The sequence below is a fragment of the Aotus nancymaae genome, unplaced genomic scaffold (genome assembly GCF_030222135.1).
Source record: "Aotus nancymaae isolate 86718 unplaced genomic scaffold, 86718_ANA_hifiasm-v0.15.2.pri h1tg000065l, whole genome shotgun sequence".
NCBI classification, from domain to species: Eukaryota; Metazoa; Chordata; class Mammalia; order Primates; family Aotidae; genus Aotus; species Aotus nancymaae.
In genome coordinates, this window is record NW_026988480.1 from 2,060,843 (window position 1) to 2,076,917 (window position 16,075).

A 16,075-nucleotide genomic window follows, 5' to 3' on the forward strand; every position below is an offset into this window, starting at 1 on the left:
GGCAGGATTATTGATATGGTTTGGCCGAGATTTGTCCACACCCAAATCTCATCTTAAATGGTAGAGAGAGCCCGCATAGCCAAGTCAATTCTAAGCAAAAAGAACAAAGCTGGAGGCATCACACTATCTGACTTCAAACTCTACTACAAGGCTACAGTAATCAAAACAGCATGATACTGATACCAAAACAGAGATATAGACCAATGGAACAGAACAGAGGCCTCAGAGGCAATACCACATACATCTACAACCATCTGATCTTTGACAAACCTCACAAAAACAAGCAATGGGGAAATGATTCCCTGTTTAATAAATGGTGTTGGGGAAACTGGCTAGCCATGTGCAGAAAGCAGAAACTGGACCCTTTCCTGACACCTCACACTAAAATTAACTCCAGATAGATTAAAGACTTAAACATAAGACCTAACACCATAAAAACCATAGAAGAAAATCTAGGCAAAACCATTCAGGACATAGGCGTAGGCAAGGACTTCATGACCAAAACACCAAAATCATTGGCAACAAAGGCCAAAATAGACAAATGGGACCTAATCAAACTCCACAGCTTCTGCACAGCAAAAGAAACAATCATTAGAGTGAATCAGCAACCAACAGAATGGGAAAAAAATTTTACAATCTACCCATCTGACAAAGGGCTAATATCCAGAATCTACAAAGAGCTAAAACAGATTTACAAGAAAAAAAAAAAACAAACAAGCCCATTCAAAAGTGGGCGAAGGATATGAACAGATACTTTACAAAAGAAGACATGTATGAGGCCAACAAACATATGAAAAAATGCTCATCATGGTCATTAGAGAAATGCAAATCAAAACTACATTGAGATACCATCTCATGCCAGTTAGAATGGCAATCATTAAAAAATCTGGAGACAACAGATGCTGGAGAGGATGTGGAGAAATAGGAACACTTTTACACTGTTGGTGGGAGTGTAAATTAGTTCAACCATTGTGGAAGACAGTGTGGCGATTCCTCAAGGACCTAGAAACATAAATTACGTTTGACCCAGCAATCCCACTACTGGGTATATATCTAAAGTATTATAAATCATTCTATTATAAGGACACGTGAATACGAATGTTCATTGCAGCACTGTTTACAATAGCAAAAACTTGGAACCAACCCTAATGCCCATTGCTGATAGACTGGACAGAATAAATGTGGCACATATACACCATAGAATACCATGCAGCCATAAAAAACGATGAGTTCATGTCCTTTGTAGGGACATGGATGATCCTGGAAACCATCATTCTCAGCAAACTGACACAAGAACAGAAATTCGAACACCACATGTTCTCACTCGTAGGTGGGTGTTGAACCATGAGAACACATGGACACAGGGAGGGGATCATCACACACTGGGGTCTGTGGGGGGAGGAACTAAGGGAGGGACAGCAGGGGGTGGGGAGTTGGGGAGAGATAGCATGGGGAGAAATGCCAGATATAGGTGATGGGGAGGAAGGCAGAAAACCACATTGCCATGTAAGTACCTATGCAACAATCTTGCATGTTCTTCACATGCACCCCAAAACCTAAAATGCAAAAAAAAATGTGCATATATATATACATATATATACGCACATATATGTGTGTGTGTATATATATATATATAAATGTCTTAAAATGCTCAAAAGAAAAAAAATGGTAGTTCCCATAATCACTACATGTTGTGAGAGGGACCCAGTGGGAAGTAATTTAATCGGGGGGCGGTTACCCTCATGCCATTGTTGTGATAGCGAGTTCTCATGAGATCTGATGATTTTATAAGGGGCTTTTTCTCAATTTGCTCAGCACTTCTCCTTGCTGCCGCCATGTGAAGAAGGACATATTTGCCTCTTCTTCCACCATGATTGTGAGATTCCTGAGGCTTCCCCAGCACTGTGGAACTGCGCATCAGTTAAACCCCTTTCCTTTATAAATTATCTAATCTTGGGTATTTCTTCATAGCAGCATGAGAATGGACAAATACAGCTTTCATAAGCATCCTTTAGATAAGTTTGACAATTTCATTTTTTAATGACTCATTCTCTCCAATTTCAGACTTTTCCAGGGCTTCTCCTGCAGGTTGGTGGGATTCACACTTCCTTCTTGACATTCAGATGTCCACCTTCTTCCATACCAGTTAACTATACTAGAAGTTATTCCTCTAGTATAACTCCACTCATGTCTTTCTTCTTGAAATTGACCCCAAATACTTAATGTCCTGATGTCCCATACTCCAGGTATCACCCATTCACATGAATCTATCAAGGCACTGTAATTTTAAAATATTTTTGGGGAGGAATAAATGGTAAATTATTTCACATTCTTTTGGATCCCTGAATCAAATCTCCTCAGCGGAGTTCAGCTGCAGCTATGGGGAACAGTTTCCTAGAACTCAGTCCCAGGCTGACAGCATCCCACGTCACTGTCATTCTTTCCTAATAATCATCTCCAACTTTCTATGAAGCATGCTCAGCTGACATATAAACTTAGTCTGAAAACTGGAGGAGGGAACACTCACTCTTGAGTACAATTGCTGGTAGATGATTCATTCTCCTTTTCTTCATATGAATAATTCTCAGAGGCATTATTTCTAGCCACTATTAAGTTATGTGGATATGTGACCCACAGTCTGATGTCACCTACCTCTATTGCACCATGAAGGCATACCAAGGTCATACCTTTGGCTTCAGGTGTTTGGAGGTACACTGAGAACTAGACCCAGTACTGGATCAGAGATGGTTCAGCTCAATACAAGTTGAGTGATCTGGTTATAGTCTGATGTTGTACTAATCCCCAGTCAAAGATGAGAGGGTTTAAAGGTGAGAAATAATATTCCCAGAGGGTAAAATGGTGAATGGTAGGTAGTGATTGTCTGCTTCACATGGGGCAACAAACATATTGAGAAAAATATACACATGGACTTCTTTTTTTAATATATATTTTATTGTGTTTTAGGTTTTGGGGTACATGTGAAGAACGTGCAAGATTGTTGCATAGGTGCATACATGGCAATGTGGTTTGCTGCCTTCCTCCCCATCACCTATATCTGGCATTACACATGAACTTTTGAGCTGTGGCAAATAGTTGGCCATTTAATTAGGGTCCTGGAATGAACTAGACTGAAAGTTCTCAGGTAAAGGGAAGAGGCCTGAGGACAGACCTAAAAAGTAGGTCCATAGTGTATAGTTATGAGGTCATAAGACAAGGCCCGTAGGAGAACACTGAAGAGCAAGGATTTAACCATTAAGCAATCATCCCCTCCAGAGGATGTCAGCCAGACTCCATCCTTGGTCTGACAGCACTTGCATATGTGCCCATAAAGAGAATAGCTATGGGGGTGACACACATAACACTTGGATCCTATAGTGAAGTTTCATTCTTATCAAGGCTGGCCTCGGTTTGTTCCTGACTACCACTGTTTGATGAGGAAACTAAATATTCACTAAGTGGCATACTGGAGCCTTTCAACTCTAGATTTGCACACAATGAAATTCACAACTAGCCCACAAATGTGATTGTTGTTCAGTTTGAGTTTTCTCTGATTTTAGCCCTATCTGAAGGCCTACCATATATCTGACATACTAATGGGATATTCTACATAATATTGCCTGTGTCCACGAGATGGGTTTTATGCTGAAGGAGGTACAGTGTTTATACATAATCATGACACCCACTGGCCCTACTATACTGCATTCACAGGAAGCAGCTGATCTCAGAGAGCATTGGAAAGGCCTATGGAGAGCCCTGCTACGGTGACAACACTGCTAAGGTTTCAGTGTTCCATGCTGAAACACTGCTTCCAGGATGTGGTGTATACATTCAGCCAATCCCATATCCTGCTGTGGATCTCCATGGTAAAAACACATGGCACCAGAAATGAAGAAGTGGAAGTCTGAGTGACCACTCTCAACTCCACATCATCCCAGTGACTGACTTGAAAACATAGTGTTTGCTTTCCTTCCCCAGATCTCTAATCTCTGCTGGATTAATCTCCAGAGGAAGAAATGTGCGTAAAAGTAATTAGAAAATTTTCTGCTATCTGGTTAATTTGGTATTAGCATGATGGTAAACCAACAGGCACACACACACACACACACACATGCACACACACACACAAATTGATTTAATTAAATACTTAGTATTGATGACAATGGGAAAGAGATGGATTCCTCTGCAGACAGGGATGTGTCCCTAGTGGGGTTCAGCCTTAAGGACAAGGACAGTCTGAAGCCTGAAAACTGAGAGGCCAGTCCTGGACACAGTCCACAACTGGCATGAGAACTTCCATCCTCATCTTACCCATTCTTTCTAGATTGGCTCCTTCTGAATGATACCTTTTAACCAATTGAATGGTTCCTTTTCCAAGCCTACCCATGGACCAATCAGCAAGCATTTCCCCATTCTAAGCCCATAAAAACCCTGGACTCAGCCTCACAGAGAACAACACACTTTTGGGTCCTCTCTCAATACTGAGTGCTTTCTGTCACTCAGTAAAATTCTACTCTGCCTTACTCACTCTTCAGTGTCCAGTACCTTATTCCTCTTGGTTGCAGTCCAAGAACCAGAACTCACTGAACTGCAGAGCAAAAGAGCTGTAAAGCTCCTGCTTGCTGAGCTGTGGGTGGTGGGAGTAAAAAGACTGTAATGGGCTGGGCAAGGTGCCTCACGCCTGTAATTCCAGCACTTCTGAAGCTTGAGGCAGATGGATCATGAGGTCAGGAGTTTGAGACTAGCCTTGCCAACACAGTGAAACCCCATCTCCACAAAAATTAGCTGGGCATGGTGGTGGATGCCTGTAATTCCAGCTACTCAGGAGGCTGAGGCAGGAGAATTGCTTGAACCAGGAGGCGGAGGTTGCAGTGAGCTGAGATGGCGCCATTGCACTCCAGCCTGGGTGACAAAAGTAAGACTCCCATCTCAAGAAAGAAAGAAAGAAAGAAAGAAAGAAAGAAAGAAAGAAAAGGGCTCTAACACTCTCTCCTGCTCACTGAGCTAACAGGAGAGAAAAAGCCGCAACAGTGTGATAGGAGGGGCAATAAACTTTGATTATCATGAGGAACCAGTGTTGCTGCTGCATAATGGAATCTGAGAGAAATATCCAATCAATCTTGGAAATCCATGAGTTCCACTTCTGTGGATTCAAGCAAATATAGTCTTAAAAACTTGAAAAAAAAAAATACAACAATAAAAATAACACAAATAAAACAACACAGTGTAACAACTATTTATATAATACTTGCATTATATATATATATGTACAATGTATTTGTAGTAGAGATGGAATGGTGAAATACAAATTATATATATATATGTATATATATATGTAATTTTCTTCCTTCTTGAACAAGATTAAGCATACTATGCACATTGGGTTTCACTTAACTATGTAACTTAGAAATCACTCTGTATCAGATATAGGTAGCTTCCTTGTTTGCTTTAATAACTGAAAGTATGTAACATAAATATTCTTTTCTCCTTAATCTATAACTGTCATAGATAATACCACAATTAATCATATTGTACATGTACCAAAGTTATATTTCTTCAAGTTCATGTTTAAAATAGATTTTTAGGAAATGATTGGACAAATATATACATAGTTATGCCAGATATTTGCACAATGCTTCCTTAATGAGAACTGTGCTATTTTGTATTTCTAATATCAATGTACTAAAATTGATTTTCTACCATATCCTCTACTCATCAGCTCATTGAATAATATACTGTTTGATCCAGTAGCATATCTGCATATTTGTGATCTGAGGTAGGTAATTTTTACACCCTTTAACTTCATTTAACAAAATTATTTTAAGTAATCTTGAAGTGCATAATGCAAATGGACAAAAAATGCAAATGGTGAATCTTTCATTTCATGGAAATTTATATATATAATAAAAGCATTTAAAGTAAATAATATAAAAAACACAATAAAATATAATGCAAAAGTGAATAATCTGAAATGATAATTTAAGTTTTTAAGCACATTTTAAACAAAGTAAGCAAGTATACCTGCGTTTTGGTGTGTCACAATAATGAATAATACATTTACCACTTCTATTAACTTTTAACTTCTGGAAATGTGATACTGGCTTAAACTTAAGGATTTCAGCTGGATGTGATGGCTCATGCCTGTAATCTCAGCACTTTGGGAAGCCAAGGTGGGCAGATCACCTGAGGTTAGGAGTTCGAGACCAGCCTGGCCAAGATGGTGAAATCCCATCTCTACTACAAATACAAAAATCAGCTGGATGTGCTGGTGCATGACTGTAATCCCAGCTACTCAGAAGGCTGAAGCAGAATTGCTTGAATCCAGGATGCAGAGGTTGCAGTGAGCCAAGATCACACCACTGCACTCCAGCCTGGGCAACGGAACAAGACTCCATCTCGGGGGGGAAAAAAATGGAGGGTTTTTTTTTTTTTTTTTTTGCATTTTCTTGTTCTGTACACAATATAGTCAGAATTAGCAATATTGTTTATTTCTTAGCTGATATTCATTTTTATTTTTAATATTTTCTTTCCATAAAACAACAGATTTGCAAATATTAGAAAAAGTATTAAACATAAGAATAAATTTGCAAAGGGCTCATACAATACAAGTTCACAACAAATTCTAAAAATGGAAATATTGCCCATTACTTTTTTACTGGGAAGTTTCTCACAGGTGTCATATACCTCCATAGACAGGGCATTTTAAACACAAATTAAAATGTCAAGTGATTTTGTATACTATGAAGCATTTGGCGTAATTTGAGTTATTTCAGACTGTATTTATAACTAGTCTGCTATCATTATTAATTGTACCCTATACGTGTACATACACACACACAAATACACACAGACACTCTCACTCATACACAAGTACCCACAGGGGCTGAAGGCAAAGCTGGGTGTTTCAGATGCCTCTTACCACCTAGAGCAAAGTTTGCTGCTCAGTCTGCAATTACAGGGAGCTGGCAGTATAACTGGGAGGTTCCCACATTAATTTCCACACACTGTTTATTAAAGGATGAGTAATACAAAAGTGGAATTTTAAAGCACTAATGATTATTAATAAAACTCAGCAATGATCATAGTAATTGTTCAAAACTTAGGTCAACACAGAATTTGAGGCAAAAAGAAAAATCACTGACATCATTTAGAAAGGCCAGCACTCAGTTATCAGGAAAAGCAGATTGCTTTCTCATCAGTTTTATTACTGTTTTTGTGGGAATTACTAACAATGAGCTTCCTCAATAACTTCTGCACAAGGGTGGACTTTGCCTGTGACCTGGTGTACAAAGCTAATCCCATGACTCAGAGCCTTTACATTCAAATGTTTAAAGCCCCAACTTTATTATTTCTATATGTTAACAACTTACTATTCGTTAAATTATCTCTCTGGATCAAAAGGTTACTATTCTTCCCTCATGTAAATGGCCTTAGGTCTCATATCTTCATTAATCCTAGATATATAATTGGTTCCTATGTAACACACATTGTATTTGAAGCTTTCATTATTCTTGTACAAAATACAGGCCAGGTCAAATTGGCTTCCCCAGCTTCCTTAGCACCTTAACTGTGTGTATGTGTGTGCGCTTTATGAAGAGAGATGATGAAGATAATCACACTCACTGCCTCTTCCTTATACACCAAACTATATCAAAGTGATATTGCACCAGAAAGAGGCTGGGCACTACATCTGACTGGTTTGTGATTGCTTAGTTAGGTCTTGATTTGAACTTTATTTTATTGGGTAGGGGACACACTTGTGTACCCAAAAGTATGTGAGACAGATTTCAATCAATTTAGAAAGTTTATTTTGCCAAGGTTAAAGACACACCTCTGACATAAACTCAGGAGGTCCTAAGGACATGTGCCTAAGGTAATCGGGACACAGCTTGGTTCTGTACATTTTAGGGAGACAGGAGACATCAATCAATATCTGTAAGATATGCATTAGTTTGGTCTGGAAAGGAAAGCCCCCCACAACTCCAAGTGGGGGCTTTCAGGCTGAGGTAGATTACAGACAAAAGGTTGCATTCTTTTGTCTTTGATCAGCCTTCCACTGAATACGTGATTTACATATGAGAGGAGGTAGAGACATAATCATTTATGCCTTAGTTTGGATTAGCGAAACAGTAGGGCAGAGGAAGCAATCAGATGTGCGTTTCTCTCGTATAAGCAGAGGAATGACTGTGAGTTCTCTCTTTTGTCCACAAGCAATTTCCTTGTGGGCAAATTGTGATGGAGGTGTACAGATTTTTTTTTTCTTAATTTTTGTAGCTATATTACTTAGGAATAAAACAGAGGGCAGGTTTGCTTGAGGCAGTCTCCAGCCTTACTTCTCTTTGGCTTAGTGATTTGGAGGTACCAAGTTTTATTTATCTTTCACACATTAATCTTAAGAGAACCAGAGAACATTACTCCATTATAAGAGAATGAGATTGTAAGGCCAGTTGCCTTGCTGGGAGCTCGGACACACACCACCCCCCACCCCCCACCCAGAAACCACGTCATCATCCCATGCCCACTTCTGCACTGGGCACTAGGCTCTGCGCTCAGCACCTAGCCAGCCGTTGAAGAATCCCACCAAAATTTAAAGAAGCCCTGCCAAAACCTGCCCAATAGCATTGTGCATCCTGCTTGCCTGCCAATGGCAGCTTGCCCCGCCCATGACCTGCTTCCCCACAACCAATCAAGACACGTCCACTCCCTATAAAACCCCACATCTGAGAGGAGTCAAGCACGACTTCTCCAGCCCCTCCTGTCTGACTGCAGAACCTCACCCTGGAGTTTAATAAATTCGCATTCAATCTTCTTGTGCTGGCCTCAGTTTCCTCATTTTAAACTCGGCAATAACCCTCACAGAGACAGTCCCTTCAGTGTAGGCAGGAAGCATGTTCGATCTGCAGTGACTGAGAGGAGGGCTCAGTTGGTGGAGTTGGGTTGCTGTTGGCTGCCTGTGAGGCAGGAGAATAGGGCCTGGAGGCAGGGAACCTAAGGCAGATTCCCACTGACTTCCTAGAACTAAATCATAAGGAAAACTCCAACTTTCCACACCTAAGTAACAAAAGGACTACAGGCTACTCTAGAAAATTGAAGGCATCTCTGACTGGTTGCTTTTCACAACCAATCAGATGCTTGCAAGTTACCTTTGTAACTTCACTTCAGTCTCTGATTGGTTGCTTTCCACAATCAAAAGCCTGATTGCCAGCCATGACTTTATTTACATGGGGTGTACACTGAATAACCAATGAGAAATCTCTAGAGGGTATTTAAAACCCAGAAAATTCTGTGAGGGGGCGGAGCTGCTCCCACCCTGTGGAGTATACTTTCATTTTCAATAAATGTCTTATTTTATTGCTTCATTCTTTCCTTGCTTTGTTAGTGTGTTTTGTCCAATTAAGAGCCAAGACCCCGGACACCCTCCATCAGTAACTCTAAAAGGCTGATCAGGATTCAGCCAACCTCTGTAGCATAAAATAGGGCAAGCAAACATTTAGAGGCACAAGCAATGACAAATTTCTAGCTCAAAAAGGTAAGTGTGGAGGGGGTGGGCCAGATTTTCAGCTCTAATGGAGTACTACAAGGACAACCAACTCAGAGAGATTGGCCCCTTCTTTAGGCCACCACGTGCTTCAGCTTTTTAATAACACATGACCTTGGACAGGAGAATGAGAATGTCGTGAGCAACCTGAATGTTAGAGGAGGAAGTCAGGCAGTAAGAAGAAGAAAACTTCTATGAAGTTCACAAATGACTAAAAAGTCTGAGCAACTCTCAGAAATAGCTGGGCAATACTCAAATGAGCTAAATCCTGGCAGACTATGACCTAATTTTTGATTCATACCCAATTACTGTTTCACATTTGCATCTAAAATCAAATGCATTTTGTTTTAAATTAACAAGAGGATAACCCAGCTGCAAATAAAGTAGTTAATTGTGTCATGCCTTCACACCACATATAAAGAGGCTGGGATAATCATTGCTTCATTTTTAGTCTATTTTCAGAGTATTTTGATTTTAAGCTACATAACATCCCCCTCTTTGCTTATTTCTTTAGTGCCATCAATTCCAGCCCCCAATTGTAGCATTCAGGAAAACTATAAAATCTGCCTCTCTGTATAATCCACCTAAACAACCAATTCAAATTAAATTGCACATCATTGGGGGTATAGCAGAGATTCTTTTGCCTTCCTTCCCTCCTTCCTTCCTTTCTTCCTTCCTTCCTTTCTTCCTTCCTTCTTTCCTTTCTCCTTTCCTTCCTTTCTTTTTCTTTTCTTTCCTGTTTTTTTCTTTTGTGTTTTTGAGACAAGATCTCTGTCTGTTGCTCAGGCTGGAGTGCAGTGGCGTGATCATGGCTCACTGCAGCCTCAACCTCCTGAGCTCAAGTGATCCTCCTGCTTCAGCCTCCTGAATAGCTGGACTACAGGTGCACGCCACCATGTCCAGCTAATATTTGTGTTTTTTAGAGATGGGATTTCCCCATGTTGCCCAGGCTGGTCTCAAACTCCTGGGTTCAAGCGATTTGGCTGCTTCCCCTTCCAAAGTGCTGGGATTACAGGGGTGAGCCAATGCACCTTGCCGAGATTCTCTTCTGAAGTACATTTGCACAATGTCACACAATGTCAACACAAAGTAATGAGTTTTAGAGTCGACGTTTTCTCAAAAACTTTGTTACGTCTCTCCAGTCCCATCTCATCTCATAGATTACATTCTTTATATACTAGAAATTGAAAGGGTTAAAGTAAAAATAATTGAAAAAACACTGAACACATCAAATACTTTGAGGTTCAAAACCACATAGATTCAAGAGTACAGAGTTCAGACAAATAAGTAAAAAACAAATTACATTGCACTTTATAATCCAATGTGCTGCAATTGGTGTGCTCTGAGAAGCAGATTCTAAGATGCAAATTAGCATTAGGAAGCTTACTAGAGGATGTTCTTGGAAATAACACCTGTAGAAGGGAATTAAGGATAAAACTGATCTGTGACGCTGCCATAAAAAGTCCTTAACAAACTGTATATGGAGTCGTAAAGAGAAGCCCTGAGTTGAATCAAAGGAGCCAGAACATTATTCTCCCACATGGTTTAGTCAGGCCATGGATGTCATTTTGTAAGAAGTCATGATTCTGGGTGAGGCATGACTCCTGAACTGAGGCAATCTCTGTGGGGGTGACAGCTGCAGCCTTTCTGCTGGAAGCATCACATACCTGAGGAAAGGAGTCGTTCATTCCTGCCAGAATATGTGGTGGGCTCATCTCAGCATCGGCCACACCGGGATTAGTTGGTCAAGTGAAAAATGAAGGGGGAAAAGTTCCTGTCTGATTGTGGAAAGGCCCAAGATTAAAATGAGAGTTTAATATATTTAGAAATTTTCAGTACTTTCCATGATCACAGTAGTAAGTGACAGCAGATGAGGTTGGAGAGATATGGAATGTGCTATGTATGTCCCACTAAGAAATTTGATTTTTATCTCATTGAGTGAACAATGAGAAAACACCAAATGATGATGAAACCGGAATTAGAATAATGCAGTTTATGTTTTATAGGTAGCTTTTGATTTATTTATGAAGTTCTAATGCTTTTGTGCTTTCTCATTATAGACTATGAAAGCAATAAAACATATGTCTTCTTAACCATTTTTCTATATCACACAACCTTGCACATTCTAGTTGTTCAATAGATTTGTAAGAATGAATAAATAAATAGAACTATTTGCATGGTGGGATGGTGAAGATCAAAAATATACAATTTGAATTTTGTCCTTATTGGAGGAGGTTCTTAGAATTGACACCTGTAGAGAGGAGTTAAGGATAAAATCTTACTTGAAATAAACATAAAACATATTTGTACTCAAAATAAACATTAAAAATTCACCAGCTATTTTAAAACAGAAAGGGCATTAAGCAAAATTGGACATTTAAAAAATGCTCCCAAGGGGTCAATGCTTTATATCCATTGCAGTAGTTTGTGATCTTTATGTCATTGCTAATTGGAAAATATCTTTTATGTATATTACCTAACATGGTTATTATATTAGAGCAAGTGTTCATTGCATTTTTAATACAATATCTTACTAGACACAAGCAAGGTCAAGAAACAAGCAAAAATAACTTCAAATAGCAAATGCCACAACCAAAAATTGAGCCAAAAAAGTAAATATTCAAAGTTATTCTTAATTATTAAACAGCACTCATCTTTGTTGAATATGACTACTGTAAAACAAATATACCTATTTATATTAAGAACATATTTTAATACTAATTCAGACAATCAAATCTTCTCTACCCATATAACCCTTTTCTGAGAATTGTCTGCATTCTAAATGTATGCAGGTATTCACAAAGTTTCCATGCCTGTAATTTTAGTCTCAGAGTGCGGAGAGTGAGAAAATAAAACAACAAAGAAAGTACCTGAAGAAATAATGGCTAAATATTTCTTGGTGAAATATACCAATCTAAAAACTCAAGAAACTCAGTGAACCCTAGGTAGGAAAAAAGAGAGTCCATTAGCCACACCACAGTCAAACTTCTGTAAACCAATCATGCAGAAAAGTTTAAAAGTCAATAGAGAAGTATACATTACATTAAAGAGAACAATTGTAAGAATATCATTCAAGAAAATTCATCTGATAAGTGAATTCAAGTATCAGTCGAATGACATATGGTAAGACTTAGATCTGAAGAAATGAAGAAAACATGAAATGAGAAATAAATTAGTAAATATAACAGTTACTGTAAAATTGTCTCAAAAGTTTAACAATGGACAGGTTAAGCAACAGTTGAACACTGTAGGATCCATAACATATGTATATATAAAATATATTTCAACAATATGGCAAGAGATAAGAGGAATTACGTGCAGTGAATTTCTCATATTTTATATGAGGTGGTAAATATGAACTCCAAGTAGGCTATGATATTTTAAATAAAACCACTTTAATCTTCAGAGTAACACTGAAAATAATTTTTTAAATTTATAATTAAAATGTGGGATTAATTGAATTAAAATACTAAAATAAAGACAAGTCCATTGGTTTCCTATCACCACAATAATGAATTACCACAAACTCAGTGGCTTCAAGAACACAAGAGAATTATCTTACAGTCTGGAGGTCAGAAGTCTAAAATAAGTCTCAAAAAGCTTTGAAAATGGAAGTATTTGGCTGTTTTTCTCTAGAAATTCCAGGAATCTGTTATTTGACTTCCAAATTCTAGAGGCTTCAGCATTCCTTGGCTTATGGTTGCATCACTCCAATATCTGCTTCTGTTATCACACGGTTTTGCCGTCTGACTCTGACTCTTCCTGCATTCATCTCATACAGACAATTGTGATCACAGTAGGTCTACATGGGTAAACTAGAATAATATCTTCATATCAGTATCTTAACTTATTCACATCTCCAAAATTATCTTTGCCACCTATGGTCATATTCATATGTTCTCAGCATTATTAAAGTAGACATATCAGGGTAGAGGAAGATTATTTAGCTTACCACTGCAAGAAAGTTGAATCTGAAAGAAAAGAAACTGGATATATTGAAAATAAATAGTAAAGTGGTATACTTAAATTCAATTATACATTGTTGCATTAAGATAATCACACAGTGATATACAATTACATTAAATGTAAATGAACTAAACATTGAAAACACAAGACAGATGGTCAGAAAGGGTAAAAAAAATAAAAATAAAAATAAAGGATTTTTAAAAAGCTCCGCAGAAGGAATGCACATAAAAAGATATAGAATCAAATTAAGGGTCCATCAACCAATGTGTGGATAAAAATGTTGTACATATATGCATGGAATATTACTCAGCCATAAAAATGAACAGGAATAATATGTTTTTTGCAGCAATTTGGATGGAACTGGAAGCCATTGTTCAAAGCAAAGTAACTCAGCAATGGAAAAGCAAATATTGCCTGTTCTCACATATAAGTGGGAGGTAAGCTATGGGTTCACAAAGGCATACAAAGTGGGATATAGACATTGGAGACTCAGAATGAGGGAAGGCAGGAGGGGAGTGAGGAATGAAAAATTACCTCGTGAGTACTGTGTACAGTATTTGGATAATAGGGGCCACTAGATGCCCAGACATCAACCACCATACAATTCATTCATGTAACCAAAAACACTTGGACCCCTAAAGCTATTGAAGTGAAAAAATAAACAAAAGAAAGGCGCTTAAACTGTAAAGAAAAGCTAAAGGTTAGAAATGAAAGACATATCATGTAATTTGTAAGAATCAGAAAGCTGGTATGACTTTTTTAAGATAAGACAAAGACTTTGATAAAAACAGTAATAGTGGTAAATAGGATTAATTTATGAAGAAAAGTTCAATTTATCAGGATGATGAGTTATGTAACTAATAAAATAGTTTCAAAATGAAGCAAAATGTGATATAATAAATGGGTAAATATATAAATCTTTAAACATAGTCAAAACTTTTAATGCTCCTCTCTCAATAGTCGATAGGGCAATAAACAAAATTCAACAAGGATAGAAAACATCTGAATAACACAATTAATGAATCAAAAGAACCTGACATTTATAGAACAAAGTACCATTATAACTGTAGAAAACACATATTTATCAATTACACATGAAATATTCACTGAAATATCAGTAGTCTGAATCATAAAGCAAATATCAATAATTTTCAAAGGGTTAAAATATCATGGTGTGTACTCTGTACAAATAAAATTAAAATAGAAATCAATCAGGTTACCTGGAAAATATCTAAATATCTGCAAATTAAAATGTGTATTAAAAAATAACTCATGTATTATAGTATAATTTTCAGTGAAAATTAAAAAAATATTAGTTATATTTTAAAGCACTATTGAGAGAGAAATACACACATTTAACTATAGGTTTTAAATTAAAGTATAATTGCTTTCACCTGAGTGAGTGAAGAAAAAGCAAATTAAACTTAAAGAATTTAAAAGCAAAAAAATAAAAATACATCTCAAATTTATTGTTTTGAATAAAGGAAGCCTGGGGCAAAAAAATTAGGTATTGCTTTTGTTTAATTTTATCATTTTCTGGAAGCTCGAGAACAGGTAAAGCTAATCTATGGTAATAGAAATCAAGCAGCAAAAAATGACAGCACCCAAGACCTAGTCATTCAAACCAAAAGCCTTGTAGTTTCTCTCCTCTCATTCTTAAAACCAATAGTGAATGACTCACTGAGTCTCATTGCTTCAATATTTTTGACCTCTTTTATTTTAGTTATATTTCATCTTCTGCACTGGTATTGTAGCAGTAGAAGCCATGATTCTCTCTCTTTGTGGTGATGATATCAATATAACACCTACATTTTATTTTTTACTTTTCACTTGTCAAATATTAAGAAAATGTCAACTATATGTCAGGTACAGCCTGTGGCACTTAAAAGAAGAAAAAAAGAGTTAGCAAATACATATGATCCCTCCCTCATGAGGTTTTATGTCAAGTTGAAAAATAAACATTATTCAAATAGATAAAGAAATACCAAATAAACAAACTGCATTCCTGCTATGAATAAAGGGTACAGAGTGGCAGCCAAGTATGTCACAAGCATACCTACAATGCTGCAGGATGGTGAAGACATGCTGAGAAAATTCACACTATGGAGATCCTGAAATGTGGATGGAATTTATTTAGTTAAAATGCGGCGACATGTTTCAAACAGAGGAAGCAGCACTAACCCTTTCCCTGATGTGAGAGGAAGCATGGCACTTTTAAGGAATTGAGAAATGGCTGGAGTGAAGGAGTACAGGGTGGAGAGAGAGAACGTGGAGGTGGGTAGTTCAGAGGCCTGGTAGGAATGAGGCTATGCAGGCCCTTGTAGACCAAGGTAAGGATGGTCTTCTTGAAACCAGTGTAAGATAATCGGAAAAGAGATGTTATTATATTTTTAGTGATTCTTGTGTTTTTCGAGGGTGTATGAAGAGCAGAATGGGATGCCATTGCATTACTCCTGGAGGGAGTTTATGCAGCAAGAGGACCACCTCCTGTATAGATGAGAGGTAATAGGCAAACAGCAGGGTGATAGTTTGGATATGGGGGACACAGAAGACAGGAAGATACTAGTGATATCT